This window comes from Protopterus annectens, chromosome 8.part0 (genome assembly GCF_019279795.1).
Source record: "Protopterus annectens isolate FY-2018-M chromosome 8.part0, PAN1.0, whole genome shotgun sequence".
Taxonomy (NCBI): Eukaryota; Metazoa; Chordata; order Ceratodontiformes; family Protopteridae; genus Protopterus; species Protopterus annectens.
Window position 1 is genome coordinate 310,724,757 of NC_056741.1, and position 27,500 is coordinate 310,752,256.

The 27,500-nt window shown below is 38.5% G+C and overlaps 1 protein-coding gene across 1 annotated transcript in view; it reads right to left on the reverse strand.

The window, feature by feature from the left end:
- LOC122808223 (membrane progestin receptor delta-like) overlaps positions 1–27,500 on the reverse strand; it is a 579,888-nt gene that overhangs the window by 551,624 nt on the left and 764 nt on the right. The gene's annotated exons all lie outside the window — the stretch shown is intronic.

Sequence of the window (27,500 nt, forward strand, 5' to 3'; positions counted from 1 at the left end):
ATAGTCCCATGTGATACACACGTTCACCTTTACATGTTTAAATGTTGGCTTTACAGCAGAGCAACATTAATTCCACAAGGAAAATGATATGTGCTATAGTCGAACATGAACCGTGAATGCCTTTTCGTTAGGCGGATGCTCTAACCACTACACTATTGGTGTTCTGCTTCATTTATATGTATACCCATGGTTCATAGTTACCCGAACACATGCCTCATCACTTCAATTATACAGCAGGCATCCATTTTCCTGTTGGGAAAACCGCACTACTACACATGCGCCATTCCCTATTCCCTACTGCTCTGGACCCGTGCCACATGTTGATTCACTCCGAGGATATTCAGACCTCCAAAGCCTATAGTCCTGGCACATACATGTGTTTGACTGTCAGGGTGTTCATGTGGTCATCTGGGTTTAGGCTTGTCCAACTGGGGACCGGGACTGCCCTGTACCTAGTTGAAATTCAGACTTAGCACGGGGAGATTGTTCGTTCCACTTTTAGCATCCTACCTGTGGTTGGGGATGCAGAGGTGTGCTCACCTATGGTCATCCTAATATATAACAGCATTAAATATTACGGGGATTTCCGCTGCTGTTTACTTTCACATTCATTATGACTGCTATATTGTGACCATGTTCATTCTTCATATATATATATATATATATATATATATATATATATATATATATATATATATATATATATATATATATATATATATATATATATATACATATCAGTCTGTACATACACATGCATATACATCTACATGCTTATTTACATTTTCCATACTGTTGAATCACCTCCACTTACCGTCGCGCATTAAAGCTTGCATACCCGCTTATGTCTAGGGTTGCCACCTTTTCAAATGGCCAAAGTGGGGCCTTTTCGGGACACACATTAGATTTTACAGGCCGACACATACCCACGGTCAGTACAAAGGTTAGAACTTTACTTATTTGCCTAAATGAAAGCTTATTCTTGTAGCAGTTTACTTGCTTATTCTGTTTCGTGTAACATTTAAGTAGTTTACATACAGAAATAACTGTTTTATGCAACTGTTACATGAAATACGGGACATAAGTATTTCCTACAATCACAGGACATTTGCCATTGTATTATTTTTGGTCAGGACACAACTGCCCAAAAAGGGACTGTCCCTCGCAAAGTGGGACAGGTGGTAACCCTACTTACGTCTGCTTTAAAGCGCCTTAATCACCCTATATCTGACTGCCACTATGCGAATGTGTAAGGTATATATTCCTGATAATGCACATGGGGAGATGTGCATCATGGTCAGGTGTTTAATCCCGGGTCATAGGTTCTGCAGGACCGGCTGGAGGCTGAGCAGTCTTGTGGACAACTACTGCTCATACAACCTGTGTCCAGATGTATACAGGACTGGACATCGTGTTGTGACACCAAGTCTAATGTTTAGAACAGATACTTATCCCATGAGAGATACCCAAAAATTGTGGGGACCGATGACCTTGATTCCTTTAGCTTTACGAAAATGAGGTAGGGTTATACATGCAAGGGATACATAGTTTGCAATCCAGAGACTTCCTAGGGTGAGACTGCCTACTAGATATGAGTAGGGGTCACTATGTGCAGATATGGCTGCGCCTATCTACCAGCCCGAGTATGGGTGATTTTGGTGGATGTTCAGGAAGGGGTGCTGTGAAGGGGATGATGGGTATTCATTTATGTATCCAGGTGTGTTGGGGTTGGATGGCTCAGTTCAGGCCAGACCATTATGTGGGTATGTGCCAGTAAAGTTTCTGTATATGTGTATTGCACTTTTTAATGTTCATATGTTTGTGGGATTGTATTGCGGATGTGAATATTGGTTCTTTGGTTATCTTCCTGATTCACACACTGCTCCCTCGTACACCTCCAGTTCACCTATTGTGCATCCAACCCAGTCTCACCTTGGCGAATTATTACATTACCCGTCACCCCCCACCCCCATATTCCACAGACACCATCCATCCCTTCTCTGATTGATGGCCCATGGCACAGTCAACAGAACACATTGCGTACACTACATATCTCTGGTACCAATATGGTTGTGAGGACTACCCTAGCATTTCTGATCATCCACATGCTGTACTTCATGCACATAGGTACACACAAATACTTATCTTTCATAGCATTTCTGAACATCCACATGCTGTACTTCATGCACATAGGTACATGCAAATACTTATCTTTCATGACATGGTAGGTAGACCCGGGTAATACCCGTTCATCTATGAGCCGTCCTGACAAGGACGACTTGAACCGCGAATGGGCAGATATGGGCGAATGCTCTGACCATTGGTAGGGTTGCCACCTTTTCATATGACCAGGATGGGACATTTTCAGGACACACATCAGAGTTTACAGGCCAACACATACCCACGGTCAATACAAAGGATAGTACTTTAGTTTTATGCCTAAATATAAGCTTTTATTGTTGTAGTGGTTTTGTTGCTTATTCTGTTTCGTTTACTTGCTTATTCTGCTTCTTGTAACATTTAGATATTTTATATACAGAAATAAGTATTGTATGGGACTATTACATAAAATATGGGACATAATTATGTCCTACAATCACGAGACATTTGACATTTATAATGGTTTTGATATGGACACAACTGCCTAGAGGGGGACTGTCCCTCACAATGTAGGACAGGTGGTAACCCTAACCATTGGGCTAGGCTTTGCAATTGGCAGCGCGCTAACACGATGCATTTCACTTCCACTTGGTATAACTATTGACACTACAATGGAATATGGGAACGGGGTTTTAAATATCATTTGTTCGAGAGACGGGGACTCAATATTCAGCTACGTGCCTTTATGTTTACTTTTTATTTTGGTGTTCGCAAAACTGTCTTGTATGCTTTGCATACATTTCAGTATCCACGGACACTGACAGGAGTGATTACTATTAGAGGCAGGCTGTACTAGTCAGCCTTTTAGGTTGCACGTATGCAGCCGACATGTTCACGCCTCCGTGCAGTGCTTGGACATGCCCCCTGCACTCGTACACATTTCCTATGCACGTGGCCATTACGGCAGTGCACCTTCATTAATATGCATGTTGTGCTGCTGCGTCATCTCTACGCCGCACGGTCGGTGCAAGGCTAACGCTGTCCTTGCGCCGAGCTTCATGAATCCCAGGGAATGTCTTTATAGCCCAAGAATGAAGCCCAAAAAACAAAATACAGATCTACATGTAGGAGTCTGTCAGAAATGGAAAACAGTGAGCCCTGAGTGTTTGAACCTTGTGAATATGATCAGAGACCAATTATTAATCAATTAACACAAGAGTTAATATTTTAGATGACAAGGTTTATCAACAATGTCTAACTAGGGAATAGAATCAAATGCCTTAACAAAGTTGAGTTAAGTGACATGAACAGGGTGACACCCACCAATGGTAACAGTCACACCCTCAAAAAAACAACCAAATTAAAGATGTAAGACCTAACCATCACAAAACCATACTAGGATAAAATGTTTGTAAGTTGCTGTTAATGAAACTGTGACACTATGAACCATATATTTTAAGATCCAGAGCATGGTACCCTAAGGCAAAGTCTAAGGCAGTAGCTGTGTTCACCTACCTAGTTCTTTCCTGATACAGGGTAAGAGTCTGATGGTGCATTCCAGTGTCTATGAATGTTGATTCAGGAGTTCCTTAGAAACCACTGTCATAGGTTCATAGGTTCATAGGTTCATACTAGGCTATCTGCCCAAGGGCATTTATAAGCCTAGCCCATAGTTATTTGGCTTTACACACCCCTAGTTTGAATAAAAACTAAATATATTATTTTTATTTTGCTGTGCTCTGTCAGTGACGAACAAGAGTAATCCCTGGGGGTATATCTGCGATCTCCATCATCCATTGGTCAAGATTCCTCTTGAACAGTGCCAGCGAGTGCCTCACATGATTTTGTTTTTTGTTCCCACAGCATAGGGGTCTCTATGAGTTGGTATGACAGACTTTTAACCTTGTTTAACCGGCTGCCCTCGATGCTGCTCTAGTGGCAACTCCGTGCTTAAATCAAGAAGCAAAAGCAAGCGTGCTTTGATAGCTGGGGCTGGAAAGAAAAGAAAATAGACCCAAAAGGGAATAATAAAATACAGTTTTCAAGTCAGTAACCACCTCACGGGGGGGGGGGCTGCTCAATCAATGTTATTCTGCCCACTGATCAAATGGCTCCTCAGAGAAACTTCCAAACAGTTCAGGAACAGCAAGCCTGTAAAAACACTGCTTTCAGAAAAAGTGAAAAAAAGCAAAGATTTTTTTTTTTTTTTTTTAGATAGAGAGGGTTCAGTAATAAGTCAGTATAATAAGTTGCAGTAAATGACCCACACAGTGAGTGCTCAAGGACAGACAGAAAATATGCAGCAGAAAAAGAAAGTTCATAGGTACATAATGGGCTTGCTGCCCTTCTGAGACATGTAAGCCTAGTCAATTTCCCTTCGTTGCTTGAATTAACCTATCACATTTGGTGCTGGACTGGCCTTACCCATCCCATGGTTGATAAATATATATTACCCTTATTGAGAATAACTGAGATCATACCATAGATAATCTGAGGGGATCCATGAGAGATAAATCATTTAGGAGCTGTCTCTGTTTATTAGTAGTACAGACAACAGTTCTATTAACCATCTAATTTGTGCTTGAATATGGACAGGTATGAGCTTTGTTTATGTGAATGGGGAGTCTGTTCCAGAGCAGTGGTATCCTCAGCAAAATATACTTGTCCATCCAAACCATTCTGTTATTTTGCAGGAGAGGTTCAGATCCCTGGACCAATTATTTCTGACACTATTTGACTTGCTGATGTGTACTATATCCATCAGTATTATTAGCTTGTCAGTGGATGCCTTGTATGCTAAACACAGGTGACCTCTTAGCGGCTTGTAAGATACCTAGTATAGTGACAGGGCTTTGAGACATTCCATGTAGGACATATTGTTTAGGCCTTGTATTCATTTAGTAAGGTATTGCTGTGAACATTCCAGTTGTTGCATGTGTCTGGACAGAAACATGTCAAAGAGGTCATTATACTCAATAATTCATCTAATGAGGGCTGAGTAGAGGGGGGGAATGAACTCTCTAGACCTAGACACAGTCCCTTTGTTTATAAGCTGTGCAATATAGAAGGACTTCCTTATGACAGTGGACATGTTGCTTAAAAGTTTGGTCACTCTCCACATAAATTTCCAAATCCCAAACAACTGGGTCAACTTTCAGCTGTGTATGTGTTAGTTTCCCAGGATAGGTGACTTCCCAAATAATACGATAATGCATTTTTGGCAATTAGTTTAAGTCTATGATTCTGATACCAGTTATTTGTTTGAGACAAAGCTTCTTGCAGGATGGCTAAGTCATTTGTTGATTCAATAACTGCTCCTAGCTTGCAGTCATTTGCAAAATTAATCCTAAAATTGTGAATGAAACAATAAGGCTAAGATCTCAGACTAAGTTCAAAATACAGCTAGCATTTAAAGTAATTATAGTTATGGAGATAGGAGTACAGTATAATGTGTAAATGATGCTCAAGTCTTGCAGTAATTCACAATTCTCACACAACTGCAAATGAAGCAACAAGACTAAGGTTCAAGAACAAGTTAAAATATGCAAGTGGATTGGTCCTATCGCTCCTTCAACCTATCCATTTAAACGCAAACATCAGAATCAATAACAAAATGTTAAATCATATGGAGTATCCAATAATCAAGGAATGTACTGTGTGGGATATTTCCAAACATAAAGAGAGAACACCGCAAGGACTATGTGAAGCCTTAAAGGTAAATAAAAAATACACCATCATCCTAAAACAGATTAGGGAGCTCATTCCATCAATAATTAAAGACTCGCCTATTAATGAGAATGATTTAAATAGACTAATAGACATTATGGAAAACCTATCCAGTAAAAGGAAAGTACTCTCCAGTACCTATAAACTTATTAGTTCCATTAAATATGAAAACTCATTACTATACTCCAACTATTGGGACAGCAGTGGAAGCACACTTTCAGAAAAACAGAAACTTAAAGATATTAACCTCACTGTTAATCTTTCTCCATTCAAAAAACTAGTATACACACAACTAATGATCAACAATAATGTCTATTACACTCCCATGATTTTGAATAAATTTGATTCTAAATCCTTGCCATTATGTACATGCTGTTCGTATCCCCAAGCAGATCTCCTGCACTTTTTATGGTTCTGCAAATACAGAATTTGTGGTGCATTCTTAAGGTACAATTTGAAAAGATGGGATACCATAAATCAACCTTATGCTGGAAGTTAGCAATTCTTCACATTATGGACTTAAAACTTTTTAAATTGGAACTACATATCCTAATCATTATATGCTCACTTGTTAAACTATATATAACTAAAAATTGGTTAAATCACATCAAACTTACATGGAAGGGTTTTAGAAATATGGCCACAACATATATATCTAATCTCAAAGAATATCTTAAATCACACTGGCTATGCCCCTGTTCCGAACCAGACTAACTTATCGACCCCTCTCCACCTTTGACTCCACCCCTTCTCAGAGTTCATTACCTTTAACTCTTGCCTTCACAATGCTACCATGCAAAATCTTGCTTTAGACTATGTCTATGTCCTATAATCAGCATGCATAGCCTTTCGTATTGTTTTTTTTTTATCCTATGTTAATCCTTACTATTTTGAGTTGAAATGTAAAATGTCTTGTCATTTTGTTGGAGCTTTTCTCCCCGGGCCTCTACTAAAAAAGGACATGTATCCAGCTAGACTAGCCCGGTCAACAAATGTAAAATAAAATAAAATAAATAAATAAAATAAATATTCCTCTCAAACACTAATTATAAGGAAAGTTAAGAAACATGCTTATTACCAGAAATTTTGGAAGCTACTCTTCGAACATATCCTATTCACCTGACAAAGGTGTAGTTTTGCTGTACTGTACTGTAACTATTACCGAACAGTTGAATTAAATAAGCCCATTTTTCTAAAACAGTTACGGACTTAACAATTTAATATTTTTACATTTTAGAAGTATGTACATTTGTCCTTTCATTTCCTCACTCCTGTCTTAGTACCACTGTTGTAGATATTGTATATAGTTGTAAGAATTAGAGTAGTGATGTCTAGTAGTTACTATTTGTAATACTTGTGTAACCAGCATTGTATTTTTTTCACATTTTTTTATAAACCAGTCTGTACTTAATACACAAATTAATAAAAATGCTACTGGAAAAAATATGCAAGCAGATAACTTTTTGACTAAAAACTTGGAAAAATGCAGAAAATTACAAGAAAATAAATAGCATATCTCACTTTAAGTGCAACATAAAATATTTAGGCAGAGTTAATACAAAAGCTTTTTGTTTCCCATTTTTGATGAAAAGCTTGTTTTTCACAGTTAAGGGCTTTTCAGTACTCTCAGGGTCTTGAATAAAAGACCCTGGGTGGGCATAGTGCTGTGTTGATTATAACAGGTTTATTAAAGAGGGAATCAATCAAATAAAGCCAGTAGTGGAGCTCTGTGACTTCAGAACCTGTAGCAAGTGATAGAAATGTTAGCTTTAACAGTGGGGACAGGGAAAACTATAATTAGCTTACAAACAGTAGGGAGCAGCAGGGAGAATACTACTTAATGTATCATATCAGTGAAGGCTGGGGCAGAACAAGAACAGGGAAAAATGGTAGCAATGTAACAAACAGAAAGGCACTGGAATGCAGCTTTAAGCAGGCAAATGATAAACAGAATCTAGGGGTCTAACAGCACAGAAGCACAAATCCTGCAGGGAAAATTACAATACTGCCACTATTGCAATCCAGACTACAGTCTAAGGCACCAGACTAGGCATAGATCTACTAGTAGACTTCTTATGGAAAGATGCAGTAGTGAATGACTAAATGAGGCTTGGACCCTGCATTGGTTCACAGTTCTCCCACAACTGTGAATGAAACTACATGAATAAGGTCCCACTCAGAGAGTTCAAAATACAGTTAGCTTTTACATGTAATTCTACTTATGGAGATAGAAGTGCAGTATAATGTATAAAAAAATGCACAGATCTTGCAGTAATGCATAATTCTCCCACAACTGCCAATGAAACTACAGTACTAAGGTCCCAGAAAAAATTAAAAAAACATTCAGATAACATATTTGATTAAAACACAGAAAATGTAGAAAAGTACAGAAAAGTCTCACTACACATTTTACTAGAAGTGCAACTTAAAATATTTAGCAGAATTGATATAACACAAATCTTCCCTTTTTGATGAAAAGCTCATTTCTTACAGTTCAAAGCTTTCCATGCTTCTCACAGTCTTGAATGAAGAATAAAAGTGATTTCTTCATATAAACCTGGTAAGGGGACCATCAGAACAGTGGAAGCCATTTGGCCCAAGAAATCAAGAAAATGGCTTGCTACTACTATTGACTTTTCTGCTACATCTTAGAAGAACACAGCCAGAGATTGCACTTTGTCTCATCATCATCATCAACCCCCTTTTTCCCATTTTCTACAAGGGGTCAGGGTATTATGTTAACTATCTCCATCTCTCTCAATACAGTGCTACACTCCTGCCTTCTATGACACTCATGCCTGACTGTAGCAGATCTTCTCTCACACAATCCATTCACCACTTTGCTGGACATCCTCATTTTCTCTTACTGTCTTCCAGTCTGTCTCAAATCTTCTTCACCAGATTGTCTTCTGCTTTTCTGCACATGTCCAAACCACTGTAATCTGTTCTCTTGGATCTTTTCTACATGTGGAGATACTTTGGCTTCTGCTCTTATGTCCTCATTTCTTCATCTGTCCCAGTGAGCATCCTACCACCCTTCTCAGGCACTTCATTTCCATCACTTCTAACATCTTCATCTGCTCTGCCTTTACTGCCCAGGTTTCTGTACCATACAGTAGTACTACTGTCTTGCGCACCTTACTTTTCAGCTTCTTTGTCATTTTTCTGCCATTCACTACACATGAGACTATATACCGGTTGACTGCAGCCCCTCTAATTCTAGCTTTGACCTCTTCATTCAGACTTCTCTTCTCCCCAACCACCCCTCCCAGATACATAAAGCTATTAACCTGTTCCAGTGTCTTCCCTTCTATCTCAATTCTCAACTTCTTCTTTCCTCAATTTGCTGCCATTACCACTGCCTTATCTGTCCTTAGTTTCATCCCATGTGCATCCAGTTTTGCATTCCATTCCCCTATCCTTTGCTGAACTTCTTGCTTAGAGTCTGCCTGTAATGCCACATCACCTGCATATAGCAACTTTGTTGATCTGTTCCCTCTGACATGATTGCTAATGTAGTCCATCACCAGTATGAACAGCAGTGGGCTCAGTGCTGAACCCTGGTGCACACCCACTCTCACTGGGAACCCCTCTGTGAGACCAAACACTGTTCATACTTGAGTCGTTGGGTCCTTGTACATAGCCTGCACTAATTCTACCAATGTTTCTGGGACTTTGAATCACCACAGTATTGCCTAAACCAACTTTCATGCGACCTTGTCATATGCTTTTTCCAAGTCTAGGAATGCCCATTTGGACTCTTTTCTCATCTCTAGCTTCTTCCCCATTATCTGTCCATTCTGCTGTATCCTAATCTCAGTCCAAACTGCTCATCTCCCATCTTTCATTCTACTACTCTGTGTGTCCATTTATCAGTCACCCTCTCCAGATCTTTCATGCAATGTGACAGGAGTTTTAGACCTCTGTACTGGCCATAGTTGTAGATTTTCCGTTTCTTCTTGTGCACTCGCTCAAGTATGCTTATTCTCCAGTCATCAGGGATATGCCTTTCTCTCCACACTGCTATGAGTACCCTCAGAAGCCATCTCTCCCCTATCTCACCCAGCATCTTTATCCTATCTGGTGTGACCTCATCTAAGCCTGTTGCTTTCCCTGATTTCATTTTCCTTAGTGCTATTCTTACTTCTTCTAGAGTGGGCTCCTCTTCTTCTCTCATCATATGGTGTGCCTGAGGCAGTACAACGTCTGTGGGGTTTTCTTCATTCAGAAGCTGCTGGAAATATTCCTTCCATCTGCCTGTGATGTCCTGTGGACTGGTGAGCAAGTTACTGATGGCATCCTTTATGAAGAATGTTTGACTATCTTCTTTATCCTTCTGTCATTGCCTTGCAACCTGATATAGTTTCTTTGTGACATCTACTGAATCACTTTCCAGAAGCTGATAGAGTGCCCCCAATGCCATGGTCTTTGCTATTGCAACTCCTTTCTCAGCTTCTTGGTTAGCCAACCAGTATTCCTTCCTAGCCTGGTCAGTCTTTTCTGTTTTACACTTTTTCCTGCACTCCTCCTTTCTTTTGATGACTTCCTGGACTTCTGCATTCCACCACCAGATTTCCTTATGTACCTTGCTTCCATACCTGTCTTGGCCACATATCTGTTCTGTAGTCCACACACATGCTGTTTTGAGGTGCTGCCATTCTTCAGCTCCACTTATTTTCTCCTCTTCTTGGGGAGCTAGAGCCCTGAGTAATTCCTTAAATTGTTGTGCTTTCTCTCCAGTCAACTTCCATGTTTTCAACCTGGTCTGTGTTGACCTTAGAGCCTTCTCTGACCACTGCTTGCAGCAGATTGTGGCAACCAGTGGTTTATGCTGTGGGCCAACTGTTTCACTGAGAATGACTTTGCAGTTATTGATTCTACCCCATGCACTTTCCTTACTAGGAGGAAGTCAACCTGAGTTGCATGTTGCACTTTGACTCATGCTTTTTAATTTCTCCAAGTCTTTTGGGTTTCTAATACCATGACGGGAATGGACACAATTCCTAAGTCAAAGTACAATTAAAGTTCATGAAATTAGTATTGTTTCAATCTTTGATGTCAGCCAAAAGTGCTCTTTGCAGCACCCTCAATGTACCCAGTAATGACTCATTATGCAATTTGTACAGGCTTACATTTATTGGTTGTTGTTGTGTCTTTCAGCTTTTCCCGGTTAGAGGTCGTCACAGCAGAACTCCGGTCCGCTAATGATTGGTAGTTGATTTTTACGTGCCGAGTTACCAGCCCTGATGCACAGCCTTCAACAAAGGTACGTCCATTCACGCATGTCTCCACGCAGAAGACGCTCTATCTGAGAATCGAACCGGACAGTGTCTAACTGTGAGGCGACAACGTTACCACAGCACCATCAGCGCAGGTACAGGCTTACATGTATTGGTCCATGAAAAAAAGACAAAAATAGGACTGATCATTGAAATCCCCACCCCCCAGTGACTACAGTGTCTTGCGTACAAAGTGACACAAAGTCATAAAATATCAGGATTTGCAAGCAGAAACTAGAGCAATGTGGAAGAAAGATACCCAGACAGTTCCAATAGTAGTAGGAGCAACGGGTCTTATAAAAAAAGAATCTACAATCATATTTAGATATGTTACAGGCTTACATGTATTGGTAACATATCTAAATACGATTGTAACAGTCCATCTGTCATTAGTATGACACAACCAGAAACGAGGAGTGCAACGGTTTCCAGTTCTGTTTTACAAAACATACATTTGTCTGTTTCTCCCACATCTTCAATGGACTTTGTAAATCAATGCATACATAGCCCACTGTCTTGGGCACCCAATATTAACCTTTCATCTCTTGGTTTGAGTTCGCCTCTCCTTAACCATTCCTGATCAACATGAAGTTTTTCCAGAAGTTTTTTTTATATACTTGCATATGTATGCATGCATTGTATTCTTGCCTCCACATTTCTCATCTCCACCTCCACCTTATATTCTTTTTTTGGCATTTTTCTGGCACATTCAGCATTTATCTTTTTATTGTTTTTTTATTTTCCCCTCAATGGCAAAAAAACCAACAAAACAAAACAAACAAAACAAGTCCAGGTTGTAAAGAGGGATGCCTTCAAATTGGCTAAGTATTTACACTTCTCACAGACAGAATCTACTAAGCAGAGCAGGACTTCATATTCAGTGAGCATGAGTCAGTTATTATACTCCCTTAGGATACCAAGTGCTAGAAGGCTGAAAATAGACAACAGGCTAGACTGCTCTCTCTCCATGATCTCAAGTGCTGTGTATGATAGGATGTCAATAGGTCTAAGGGAGTGCTTGTTGAGATAGGTTTACAAGGGTGGTTGTTAGGACTCACAAACTATTTAACACACCAGTGCACTATTTAGAATGCCAGGGTGCAGAATAAGGCAGCTGGTAGCAGGTTAGCACAGCTCAACACAATTTAATTTGGCACAATAGTGTCTAGCACCAGAGAAGAGAGGGAAGAAGTATGTTGCAGGACTTACTAAGTGAAAAATTGTGATTGCATACTCTACCCACAATTCAGCTACAATTATCGCAGTGCTGCACTTAAATTATAAATTACAAGTAAAAAAAGAAGAAGAAACCAATCAAAAGCAGCTTATACTGATTTAAAGCAATTTTCCTACTGGGACCAGCTGCCTTGGAGTGCCAAATTGGTGAAGTGAGCTCCCCAGGCATACTTCAATGAACATGTGATGAGAATCCAAACTTTGGATGGTGGAAATAACATGACTGTGGATAAGCTGTCCATGCCTGATCACTACTGGGATTTCTTCTTCATATCATGTGACACAGGAATCATCACAGCCAAAGAATTAGTAGACTAGTTCCAAATGTTTCTCAGATGTCATTATGTCTTCTTCATATGTTATTTTGCTTAAGAGACCAAAAGAATTTAAGCAGGCATGTACCACAGAGCTCTCATAAATTGTCTTCATGGGACAACTTGTTGCTGTGAGAATTGTAACATGACTAACTGTCCCTCTCTTTTGTTTTCTTAAGTTGGAAAGACATTCATTAACATTGGACCTATATATCTCTATGAATGTTACTAATATTAAAGTATTCAGGGAAAATGTTTTGTAAATTAATGTTGTTCTTAAAGAATGGAACAATTCAATGATAAGAGTGATGTGTTGTGTCAGAAGTTACTTTCTTATTTAGCTAACAAGAAAATGGTTACATTCTGTTTTGTTGGCTGTACAAATGCCTGAGCTAAATAGATAACAAATAATTTGGGGTTTATGGATAGTTGAAATGGCAGACATAAAAACTGGAAATATCAAGATAGTATCCTCCACATGCAATGTAGCCATGTAAGAATTGTGATCTATAGAAGGGAGCATAGCCTTCAAAGTCGCCATTCTTAATGTTCTTGCATCTACAAAACTGTTCGCAACTGATACGTTTAGAACAGGCCTTGAGGTGCTGCCATTTTCTATTAGCAGAAACAGTTTGAAGGTAAAGCCTTCCCTCTTTGGCTGATAGGAATTCTTCAGAAAGCATACCTTGCCAGAAGTTGAACCGTCCTCTGAAGAGCCAACTCTACTTGACAAGATGGAGTCTGTGGAGCAAACTGCACTTGCAGATTCTGAACAAGCCTTATCATGTAGCCTCAGTGAATTGTTAGCAAGATCCATGTATCTGCCTCAGTCTGTTGTCAGGTAAAATGATGTCTAAAACTATCTCACTAGAGGGACTGGGCAAGATAACATTCAATTTGACAATCTCAAGTCTTTTTTTAATAATCTTTGCTGATGCATAGAAGTTAAAGCTATAGAGTACTTCCCTTCAAATTGCTGTTGATGATGGAAATGCTGTAAGGGACTTCCTTTGCTTTCGAATGGTTTCTTATTAGTACTGAGATGTTTGTAAGGTTGAGGGATAAGAGATAAATACAACTCTTGGAATGAAGACTACATGTTGCTGTTCTTTTCTGAGTCAGTTCTATTGTCATCAGCTGGTTACCCAAAGGGAAAAAGATGTTATAGGACCATTTAAGAGTCTTGACCTTATCAGTTCATCCCAAGCCAAATCCAAATCAACCTCCTGAGGCACACAAGGGTGAAGCCCTGACTGCAGTGCAGATGGCCAGTGTTTGACTATCAACATGAATATTGTAGAGGATGGCTCAGGAAGGCTGGGAATAAGGTGCCACTGCTTTTTCACCTATCCTGGGGGAGAAAGGCGGTGCTTGCTCACCACTTGGGTGACACCTAAAATGATCACCAGGTGTTTGGAGCATGGGCCTGCACAGTACATGCTGCCAAGTGATGAGTTGTACAGAAGCAGCCTGGGAAAGTAGCATGTATGTAGAGGCATCCATGCTTTCCCATGCTAAACAACACAATGGAGTTCAAGAGATCCACTGCAGGGCTTAGAACTTCCTGGTGGGATAGCATGAAAAAATCCTGATGGTTTCCATTATCTCTCCTCACAGGAAAATAATAGGCTGGGAAATACTCTCATCCAGTAAGGAATGACTGGCCAGCTAACTGAAAGGAAGACTGATGGTTAGCATTCTTTTCTATTCCAAAATAGCCTTCTTAAAACTGTTCCTGATGTGGCAAGTTTTGAAGCAGTATCCATAGCACTGTAAGCACATTTAAGTGCACAAAAGCCAGTTTTGTCAATCCTTGTAACTAGTTTCTCTATTCTGTCTGTGACATTACTGTTAGGAATACACTGTAGGTTTTCTTATATTTAATATACCTGGATCTCTGGCAGGAAACCTTGTGAGACAAATAGTTTAATGATCTAATGTCCAAAGGTCCAGCTCTGGAAAAGTTTTTAACTGTCTTTATCTAGCGTCCTTGTTCGGTGAGAATGGAGATAAGTGAATAGTTCTCCCATTTATGGTAAAGGTTGTAGAGATAGTTGCAGAATCAGCCTTGTGTGCATTACATAAATGTTATTTGCCAAAAGGAGACTTATACAACTGGTCAACCTTGTTTTAGTGATGTAGTATAGACTAGGAATGTGGAAACAGTTTGCCCTGAATACATCTTTAAAATTATAGCAGAGAGGAGAGACCATCCATTCCACATACGGAAGCCTTGTCATATTTCCATGTCTTTTTTTCTGTAGATGAAAGATTAGTCAGTGGCCATATGAAATATTCTCCCATAAAATTTAGATATGAAGGAAACATTTTCTGGTGGAGAATCAAATAAGTAGGAGGAAGAATTTTCCTTATCAAAATCCCGAGAAAGAGAATGAATTTCTCTCATACAGAAATCCTCTTCCTTAGAAGAGTCAGCAGAAGGATTTATTTTCTTTTTGCCTTCTTGCAATGATTCACATCTTGAAGTTTGATCAAAAGAATGACTTCAGCTCTTCAAATGTTTTGAAACAGTTTCCTATTGTTTTTACATAGTTTCTTATAACAAACTAAAATACTTCTTGGCAAACACTTTATAAGTGTAGGAAAGCTGCAGCAAGGCATTACCATAGTTGATGGTATTACTGAGGGCTTAGCTTGAGGATAAACTCAAGAAATGTTAGATTTCATCCTCCACTGAAACCGGTTCATCTGACATGATCACAGGAGGCACCAACATGGGTACCAACAATGATGGTGCTCTGAGGTTGCTGAGCAAACATTTGGTACTTTAAATAACAACTAAATGTATATGTTTGGAAGTGATCTGAAGCACAGTACTATCCTCAAACTGTGAAGCAAAGGAAGTAAACATTCATTTCTTTAGGCCTTTTGCAATTATAATACAATTAATTAATTAACCACAAAAGGAATACATGGTCCAGTATTAGGTTATGGATCAGTTCACTAACCTGGTGAATGAATTAATAAATTAATAAATAAGTTAATCAGGGGCACCAGTATACTTGGAGATATTCACTGGTGAGGGCTATCTGTGGCAGGCATTGCACATCTCTGCAATGTTGCAAACCACTCCCAGAATTATTTATTTTTTTCAATATCAGTGTAGTGAACTAGACATGAGGACCTTTTTCAGCAATGACCCAGGAACACAGCATTTATGAAAAGGTACACCCCACAAGTGAAAACAACTAAATTTGGGTAAAACAGTACAGTGTATCTTCATACAATATTCAATATATAAAGCACAAATACCACCAAACTGGATCCATTCTCTGGACAGTAATGGGGACACCTTCCAATTTTTGCCATACAAGAGGGAAGAAAGGCAGGCTACTGACAATAGGAAGGAAGGGAAATTAAAGACTCTGAGATGATAAATGACCGATATGGGGGATCGGGTTATTTTAAAAATACTGGCTACAAAGTGACAGAAGTGTATTAGCAAAACTGAAATGATTGGGAAATGAAATTATCCACATAACTAATAGTGCACAGTGCCAGCCTGAATTTTTAAGAAATGTTTCTTCCTTCTAATATTCCACTATACATGTATTCCACAAAAAAGAAGCAGCATGTGTTACTCTGGCAAACTTCTAAAAATTCATTTTATAGAATGACTATTAAAACTGATAGTTTAGACTGATTTGAAAATCATGCCTCTTTTTTTTAATGTCTCCAAGTCTTTTGGGTTTCTAATGTCATGATGGGAATGGATCCCATTCCTAAGTCAAAGTACAATTAAAGTTCATGAAATTAGTATTGGTCCAGTCTTTGATATTAACCAGAAGTGCTCTTTGCAGCACCCGCAATATGCCCAGTAATGATTCCTTCTGCAATTCATACGGGGTTAAATGTATTGGTAACATCTAAATACGACTGTAAATTCTTTTTTATGAGACCCATTCTTCCTACTACTATTGAAACTGTCTGGGTATCTTTCTTCCACATTGCTCTCATTTCTGCCTGCAAATCCTGATATTTTATGACTTTGTGTCTCTCTGTACGCAAGACACTGTAGTCACTGGATGTGGCAATTTCAATGATCAATGCTACTTTTGTCTCCTTTTCATGGACCACTATATCTGGTTTTCTAGCATCTGTCTTTTGAACTGTTGGTAATGGGTGATCCCATGTGATGTAAACATCATTTTCTATGATGCTTTGTGGGTCATGTTTCCAGTGTTTTTCATCCACTTCACTACTATAATGTTTGCACAATACACAGTGCAACAGCCTTGCCACATTATTATACCTTTCAGTATACAGTCCTTCTGCCATTAGTATATCACAATCAGCAACAAGGTGTGCAACTGTATTCAATTATGTTTTACAAAACCTACATTTGTCTGTTTCTCCCACATGTTCAATGGACTTTGTAAACCAATGTGTACATAGCCCCTATTATTAGTTAAACTATTTAAAGCTGGCTGTTTCCAGAGTTTTATGGTCTGAAGAAGTGTGTTATACATGAAAGCACTTACCAAGGTTTTATTAAATGTTTGAACAACAGCCCTGATGATCAGTTTATTCTTCTTTTTTGGATATTAACAGCAAACTGTCAAAGTTCATAGTCAATAAGGATTTGCCTGATATGAATGTGAGAACATTTTAAAGTATGATCAGTTTGATTATTATCTCTGCTCAAGAAAACTAAGGAATTTAGGAAGCAAGTTAATACCTCCCAGATAGAAATTGTCAATGGTTATTGTAGATTGGAGCGTATGTGATGTGTCTTTAAGAAGCATATCAAGGACTGAGCATGCACATATAAATACCAGGCACGTGCTATTCCCAGTGCCATTTGAGAGTGCAGCCAGATAGTGAGCACCTATGACTACAGTAGTTAGTTTGTATATAAATTACTTAGGTTAAAGTCAGTAAACTTCTGTTGTGATGTGTTTGTATATAACAAAGTTGTTTGAACAGAACCCACAAAGACTCTTCTATTGTGCCTAAAGTAGGAGATCTACATGGTGTCAGAACCGGGATCGTAGAGAATAATATTCAGAGATACAGAGATGACAGTGAAGGTAAACTAAGAGAAACGAGAATAAAAAACAGCCAGAAAAGAATCAAAGGTAATGAAAATTTGCATGAACTGCTTACTTTATAAAAAAGGTAAAACGGAGCATTACAGGGGCACAAACAGCATTATTAAACAAGCAGAAGGCACAAAAGGTTTATTAACTTAGGGAAATGTTTAAACTTATGATATTTGACAAAACAATTATCAGAAAAGTAAAATAAGTATGTTTAAATTAAAATGAGCATGTTTAAGGCAAAATGGGCATGTTTAGAACGAGCACAAGAAAAGTGCATTCGGCATGAAAGGAGATTAAACGAGCAAAACAAATATAATAAGGGTAGAAAAGGGCACATTAAGTGTAAATAAAGCAAGGCAACTGTGTGTTTTGGCAAAGTGCTGTGTTTTAGCACAACTACGACTTTGTATTGTATTCAGGGCATAACTAAAGTTATTTGAAGCATCTCATCTCAAAGAGTGTAAAAGTGCTTACAGTGTGTGCTTATTACTGTGTATGTATTCCGAAGAGTTTATTTGTGAGCAAATTGCAACTGTTTTGTGAAGTACAGTCAAAGTATAGTCATTTCGAAAAGTTTCTTGTGCTGGGTGTGTCTATTTGCAAAGTGCCGCTATTACAGAGTGTTTCTTGCACTGTAAAGAATTGCCTAGCAAGGTACCACCATTTTCGGGAAATTTCAGTGTGCTGTGTACAGTTTATTTGCAAAGTGCAATTACTTCAAAATGTTATTGATTCTGATATTCTCTCGCATTGTGCAGCTATTTGAAATGTTTCTTAAAATGATGATAAATTACTTTTGCAATACAGTAATTTCAAGAGTATTACATGCCCAACAGACTTATTTTACAAAGTTTAGTTACAAAGAGGCTTGTTGTGCTACTAGGGAAAGTTACAAATATTGGCATACATTTCTGGCATATGTGTATGTGTATGTGTTTGTGCTTATTTGCAAAACCCTTCACTGGCGTGTGTCAATATGGCAGACAGATTTTGAAAGCTCTTACCACTTGCATTTGATCATAATATTGCAGAGAATTGGAGAATATTTGAGCAAGAGTATGACTTTTTTATAAAAGCAACTTATCCAGATAAAGATGCACTCACCAGGGCATTCATTTTGTTAAACTTAGCTGGGTCAGAGACCATAGAACGAGAGCGTTCATTTGTGTATGCACCAGCAGTATATGAGGGAGTAGGTGAAAACTGTCATAAGGTTGTACAGGCTGAATCAAGGGAAGGCCCCAAGTGTTTGAAGCACAAATTCAGAGAAATGTGTAACCCCCAGACAAATATTACATTACAGAGGCATTTGTTTTACATGAGAGCTCAGAAACCAGGGGAAAATTTTGCAGCTTATATAACTGACCTGAGAAACAAAGCCAAAATGTGTCAGTTTGGTGACTTAAAAGATGAGTTAATAAAGGACAGGCTCATGTGTGGTATTAATAGCGCTGTTGTGAGAAAGATTTTGCTTCATGACAGTGATTTAACATTGAGTAAAGCCATTGAGATTTGCCATATCCACGAGGTTACAGAAAAACACACAAGTGTGCTTGCAAGTGACAAGAGCATGGTTTCTGCAGACTCCAGAGCAAATGTAGGTAGCATGCAACACGTGGCAAACAGAAGTAGGCCTAAGCATATGGCAGCCACAACACCTGCTGGCTCACCAGTGAAACCACATAGCTTTCCAGCAAGTTCTAAGAATAGTTCAGTTAAAGGAGCATGTCCCTCAGTGCAGGACAAGCGTGAATCAGCAAAACCCAAGTCCAGCTTTATTGTTAACTGTCACAATTGTGGTGCAAATCATGAGTCTAAAAGACAGAAATGCTTAGCATTTGGTCAGCAATGTCACAAGTGTAAAAAATGGAACCATTTTCAAAAGTTTTGCAAAACAAGTAAGCCCCACACAGTTGTAAAGAAGGGTCACACAAAAAAGCAAGTTGATCAAGTAGAGCCGCAGCAGTCAATTTTCTATGTAGATGGTGTATCAGTAATTGGTGAGAGAGTTGATGCAGTGAATTTATTGGAAAGAGTGAAGCATTTTTTCAGCCTGGATCAATGGTAAATCCACAAAGCTTAAAGTAGACGCTAGTTCAAAGTATAAAGTTATAGCAGCAGACACATTTGCTAAAGTGAGAACTAATGAACAACTTAATGTGGCCAGTGTTGCTTATGGAGGTGAAGAAATTCAAACCAAAGGCTCAGTGATGCTTTCATATTATTTGGCCAAAAACTGTTACAACTTGTTATTCTATGTAGTCCAAAGACCAGTACAGTCTTTATTGGGTCTCAAAGATAGTTTGAGAATGAATCTGCTTTCTTTTACCAAAGAGATTCACCACATAAGTGCATCTCCTAGTTCCAATTTTTCTGAAGCCATTTTTTCAGAGTATGCTGATGTTTTTGATGATAACATGGGCAAACTTCCAGTTGTGTATTCCATGAAGTTAGACCCAGAGTTCACTCCAGTGGTCAGACCAGCAAGAAGAGTTCTGATGGCTATGCAGGATAAAGTTAAGGCTCAGTTGGATAAAATGGTACAGCAAGGTGTAATTTGTCCAGTTACAGAACCGACTGAATGGGTGATGTCTATGGTAGCAGCTCACAAGAAAGGCACAGATGAAATCAGAATATGTATTGACCCAAGAGATCGGATCAAAGCATTGAAGAGACCATATCATCCAATGCGCACAGTTGAAGGGGTCGCAGCCCTATTACCGAATGCCGTTATTTTTTTCTGTCTTACATGCAAAAAGTTCATTTTGGCAAGTGATGCTTGATCACAAATCCTCATTCCTAACCACTTTTGGTAACCCGTTTGGCAGATACAGATTCCTAAGGATGCCATTTAGAATAAATTCTGCAAGTGAAGTCTTCCAGCGTGCAATGGAGCAAATTTTTTCAGTTTATCCTTGTGCTATAATAGTAGATGATTTATTGGTTGGAGGCAATGGTGAAACAGAGCATGACAGAAACCTAAAAAGAGTTCTAGACAGAGCACATGAAGTAAACTTGAAGCTCAGTCTTCTGAAGTGCAAATTCAGACTACCAGAAGTTACATATGTAGGTCATTTATTTACGAGTACTGGTTTGAGACCAGACCCGAACAAGCTAGCAGCTATTCTTGAGACAATATTCAAGCTCTACAGCATTTCTTAGGTATGGTTAATTATTTAGGCAAGTTTATACCAGGGTTCTGTGAGTTGACAGCACCTTTAAGAGAGCTGATCCACACAAATGTTGCATGTTCATAGTTAGAACAGCACCAGAAGCCATTTGAAGATTTTAAGCAGAAAATTGCTACCCCACCTACATTAAGATACTATGATGTGAATAAACCAGTCACGCATTCCTGTGATGCTTCAAAATTTAGTCTTGGAGCAGTTATACTTCAAGAGGGCAGACCAGTACCGGTGCATTTAGAACACTTACCCAAACTGAAATGCAGCATGCTCAAATCGAGAAAGAACTTTAGACAATAGTATTTGCATGTTCCAAGTTTCACGATTAAATTTATGGTCGAGCTATTCAGATTGAAACTTACCACCAACCTCTAGTTACTATTCTAAAGAAGCCTATGCATTCAGCTCCAGTGAGATTACAAAGAATGATGCTCAGATTGTAGAAGTACAATTTCAAAATGGTCTATACGAAAGGCAAACTACTCTATCTGGCTGATACCTTATCCAGATCACCCAGAAATATGACAGAACAGCTTGACACAGAGAATTTTGACTTTGACATGATGGCAGTGCATAATTTTTCTACCACTAGGTTTGATGAGTAAGAGATCACATAAAGACTGATCCAATTTTGCAAAAGCTCAGTCACTACATTAATGTTGGATAGTTGTCAAAGCAATCTAGTGTACCACCTGAAGTGCAAACCTATTTTCTTACAGAGGTGAAATGTTGATGGAATATGGCATTATTTTCGGGTCTATATTAGATAAACGAAAGTTTATCTTACCGAACACTAACATGAGCGAAACTCCCGGAACCTGAAACCGGAATTGTGAGATCGCAGTACAGTGAAGATGGGAATATTTGCCCTTTCCTCACTGTAGTGCGATCTCGGAGTTGGAATATATATTTAGTGGGGGGGGTGCAGCCCCCACAATTGCAGTTTCGAGTTCCGGGATTTTCGATAATGTCAGCGTTTGGTAAGATAAACCTTTCATTTATCTAATATAGACCCAATCTCAAAGGTCCTAAAATTGTTGTTCTTGCTTCCTTACAACAAGAATATATCCAGATTTTGCATTGTGGTCACCCAGGTTTCACATCCAGTAAGAGAAGAGCGAGAGAGATAGTATTTTGACCTTCATTACTGAAAGACATTGATAAAGTAATTTCTTCTTGTTCAGTATGTAATAGTACTAGACTGCATTTGCAAAGAGAACCGCTTCAGCTAAGTCAAGTTCCTGAACTACCTTGGTCAACAGTAGCCACTGATATCTTCGAGTGAGACAATCAACACTACTTGGTATTGGTAGACTCTTATTCAAATTGGTTTGAGATTGACTTACTGCCTAACCTAACATCCACTACTGTTATTACTAAGTTGAAATGCCATTTCTCAGTCCATGGTAGTCCACACAAAGTTCTTTCTGACAATGGTACTCAATTTACTAGTCAGTTGTTTCAGAAATTTGCAAGAGAATGGGATTTTGTAAATGTTACTAGCAGTCCTGAATATCCACAGTCAAATGAGCTAGCTGAACGTGCAGTGCAGAGTGCAAAGCAATTACTTGAAAGGTCAAAGCTAGACAATACCTATGTCTTTTTGAATTTATTTAATTTCAGACACATACCCCGTGATGATAATCTTGGCTCACCTGCTCAAAGACTTCTATCCAGGCAAACCATAACGATGCTACCTATTAGTTACAGTTTATTGAGGCCTAAAGCTAAACAAAACAGATGCATCAAGGCTCAATTATTCATGAAGCATTCTATCCAGAAGTCCAGTTATGATAAATCGAGCAGATTTCTTCATCCATTGAGGGAAGGAGAGATAGTGAGAATACAAACAGCGAAAGGTTTTGACTTGATTGGTCAAGTTACAGGTATATGTGCCAAGCCAAGATCCTATCTTGTAGAATCTAAGGGTGTGGAGTACAGAAGAAATTGCAGGCATCTTCTTCCTGTATGAGAATAGTCATTGCAGCATTGTTCCTGTGATAGACTCTAGATCTCAGAGTGAACCAAACGTTGTTCTCATCCCAGAGTGTATTTCAACCTCTAACTCTATTCCTGAAGATGTTCCAAATACTTCCAAGGTTGAACATTCTGTAGGGACAGCTCCAGTTGCTAAACCCAATTCCCAGTTTTATGTCACATGATATGGTCGAATATCCAGGCCCAGTGTGAAATACACAGCAACGTGGACTTAACTGTATATATGTACCTAGTCTTGTATAAATGCATGACAAAGAACTACCTCTGATATCTGCATGCCAAATAGATTCATAACATTGCATGATCTATTTCATAAAGAGGGAGGCTGTAGATCAGAGTGTATGTGCTGCATATTTAAGAAGCATATCAAGGACTGAACATGCACATATAAATACCGGACAAGTGCTATTCCCAGTACCATTTTGAGAGTGCAGCCAGAGAGTCAGCATGTATGATTGCAGTAGTTAGTTTGTATATAAGTTACTTAAGTTAAAGACAGTAAACTTCTATCATGATGTGTTTGTATATAATAAAGCTGTTTGAACAGAGCCCATGAAGACTCTTCTACTGTGTGCAAAGTAGGAGAGCGACAGTTACTTTAAATCTGAAACAGGTAGAGGATAGGGCATGAATAAAGAACCTGTTGGTAATTTGTAGTTCCTGAGAGAAAAGAATGTTTGGCCTATGAAGGAGTCAAGTTGCCTAGCTAATTATGTTAACATGTTAATATCCACAAGGTCCCAATGTTATATATAGGATATAAGTAGTCAGGTAGATTCAGATCATTTTGGTGTTGTCTTGGTTCATTAAACTTTTATTTAAGGTTTATTCTCCTACTGGAAAAAATTTGTTTGTGCATGGGTAACTAGCTATAGACAGCATTTTTCAGTTGATTTCCTCAGAAGATCATAGCGTCATTTCATTGAGCATCAGAAAAGGGAAGAAAGAGCAAATATTGGAAGAAGCACATGATATTGTGACTGAAAATGAATGATTTGAACTTTCAAATTGCTGTTTGGCCAGTCTTGATTCAAACTGTTATTTTGAGTACAAAGAATCCACGCACTAACTTTGTGGATTTATGTGAATAAATCCGAATATGTATAACATGTTTATTTTATTAGACATTAATATAGTACTGATTATTTCTGAAATTTGGTTACATCTGCTGTATTGGCTGTTACCAATTTGATATTTTCTTTTTTTCTGGTCTTTACATTTCTAACTCATTAGCAAATGTGTTGAATATGCTTATCTATTAGTGTTGGTGGTGCAGCAGATAGCACACTCACCTTTGCCTGCAGAAGGCTGTGGGTTCTATTCCCCCACCAGAAAGATGAATTGGTGACACTGCAGTGCAGCATGAGGGGGATGTTGCACTCCTACGTTTCTTGCCCTTCAGATGAGACAGTAAACTGAAGTGCCATCTGCTTGAGTTGGCGGTAGCTTGCGTAGATGTAAAAAATTCCATGGCACCTATCAAAAGGACAGGGGAAGTTGCCAGTGTCCTGGCCAAATTTCCCTTGTAGTATACATTTCACCTTGGGTCTTCTCTGAAAAGAGGCCACTAGCCTAGTAGGATTAACCTGGTCAACAAAGGATAAATAAAATAAATTATCTATAGATACAGCAATTGTAGGGTGATTGATATCATGTGCTGGCTAAACTTCCAATGATGTCCTTGAATGTTTTGTGTTCTGAGGCTCCCTGCTACATAAGATGTGTCTGTATTTGAGATACTTACCCTAGACAGCTGTGGTACAGGCTCTGTCGCTATGTACGGCAGCAGAATAAAAGCAATGGAGTTGAAAGGAGATTTTATTTGTAAGGGTTGACTTCTCACTCTGACATCTGACTTTTAGTTTTGAATAGAAAGAATGGATGGAAATTTGAGCCTCTTGGGATAAAGGAATGGGTTTGCAGGATGGCCAGAAAGAAAGCTTATTGATCATGGAAAAAGGAGCATCTCTAAATAAAAAACATCTATTGCTTTCCCGGCAAGAAGGGGATTTTACATTTGTATGTTTTAAAAATTGCTTATCTTAATATGATATAAAAGCATACCTTAAAATGATTTTTTTATCATTGGTGTGAGAAAACCTTACATCGGCAAGGTAGCAAATATTATGGCCAGACACAAAAGTAAACAATTCATGCAATAATAAGCAAAAAAGGCATCCGTCCTTAAACATGATTGGTGATGAATGGATTGCACCCTCTCTAAGTCATAACAGGTTGATATATCAAGAATGGTCTTGTTTATCATAATATGAATGTTAACCTGATATAATCTGATATCTATAAAACAGTCTTGGGCTATTGTCTGGTTTACTTCTTCGAACCCACTTCACCGAGTCCACTTGTTCGAAGTAGTGAAACTTCGAACATTGACTTCGGCAGTCACACTACAGCGTGGAATGGGAATATTCCCTTTTCCCCACTGTAGTGTGATCTCAGAGTTGGTATATTTAAGTAGTGGGGGTGTGGGGGGCACAGCCCCCCCCCCACATGGGGGGGTGCAGCAAAAACATAGTTTAGTGTTTTTTTGTTTTTTGGGTCACCTGGGGAACTAGACTTCAGCGAAAGTGAACTTTCGCTGAAGTGTGGGTCTCCTGCTCTATTTCGAAGAAGTGTTCTTTCGATGTAGAGCAGTAGACCCATATATATATATATATATATATATGTGTGTGTGTGTGTGTGTGTGTGTGTGTGTGTGTGTGTGTGTGTGTGTGTGTGTGTGTGTGTGTGTGTGTGTATATATATATATATATATATATATATATATATATATATATTACATATTATTACATTTACCTAGGTGATTCAAAAAACATTTAAGACATGGTACTGGTTCATCATGATATCATGATGGAATAATCTGTTATTCACCGGATTTATAATTTTGAAAGGATTTTAAAAGGGATCTAAGCATTATAATGTCTGAATCTGGAGATCAGGATCTTTGCATTATCAGGTAACTAGGAAAAGCTTCTACAGGTTACAATACTTAAGATGATACTCTGAAATGTGAAGATGTCTTGAATCACATATATATAAAAACTATTTAGACAATGCCCCAACGGTACTTGATGGTCAAAGCGGAGAGTGAGATACGGGAGATTTTTATGATAAAGACGGTTACTTTCATCATAATTTTTTGTATTAAGTATGATGGAGATGCACCAGTCACAATCTTTTTTACTTGTTTTGTGAGAGATAAGCAATTCATATTTTATAATTAGAATGCACATGTATGTAATCCTGCTTATATCTTTAGATGTAAGTAAAAGAGGTTATATAAAAAATTAAGGGAAAGGACCAACCAAGAGAAAACAACAGTCAAATACGCCTCCTACAGAGTTATGGACTAGATTTTTCCAGTATGAAGCATGAAGTTGATGGGCACATTCAACACAAAATGTAAATAAAACATTTCCATCAGCATAACCATAGCCAGTGTGAAAAATACTTGAAGCCTGATGTCAAACAGTACGAAACAAATGTTCAGAACTTCATGTAACATGCCTCAAAGGAAAGCTTTTGACTTGGTTTCCCAGGAAAATTCCTTTGAGATTAGTAGCTCCTCCATGAAAAGGGAAATCTGAAAACACTGAGAAATGATAATTACTGCTTTCACGGCAATAGTAATTACACTACTGGTAAGAGGTTGCAGCTTTTCTGTATATTTATGTGTGTATATTGATAACTGTCAGAAACTGAACCTTTTGTTAAGTATGACAGCATAGCAACAGGTATATAAAGTACCCTTAAACTATGCCTTGTCCCACTCGCACAAAGGGAAAAGTAGTGCCAGATTCACCAGACAGAAAGTAACAGTAACAGCAGATGTGTGAACTGTACTTTCTCTGGTATATGAGCCAGGAGCAAGTTGCTCGGAAGGAGACATGTCTGCTAGTAAATTAATTTCATGTCAAGAGGATTTCACTACTTAAAAAATAGAACAAGTTATAAAGTACCACTTTGGCAATATTCCCAAAGCTATCAACTGTGGAGCAAAATAACAGTTTTGAACTCATAGTGTGCCTTCATAAAAAAACATAAAATCCAAATGCATGTCTCTCTCTCTCTCTCTCTCTCTATATATATATATATATATATATATATATATATATATATATCACGTGTGTGTGTGTGTGTGTGTGTGTGTGTGTGTGTGTGTGTGTGTGTGTGTGTGTGTGTGTGTGTGTGTGTGTGTGTGTGTGTGTGTGTGTGTGTGAATGTGGGTACAAAGAAATGAGGCATACATATACAACACATTGTGCAAACACAAAAGCTCAACAGTCTTGGTTCAAATTCCAGGTACAGCACAAAGATGCACAAAACCAGATCTGGGCTGCTTTCCTGACTGACTTTGTTCAGCAGCACTTTCAGAGGCATGACCACAGAAATCTTACACATAGATACAGAACTGCAAACTGAGAGACACAAATAATTATGGAGATCAAGTAATAAAACAGTTTCACAGCAGTATTGGTTTGTCTCAAGTTTGTTTCATTTTAAAAACCTTAGCCTGTTAAAATAAACTTGCTTTAACATCGGTATTTAGCAGCACATTTTCTGTTTGAGCAGCATATGTTC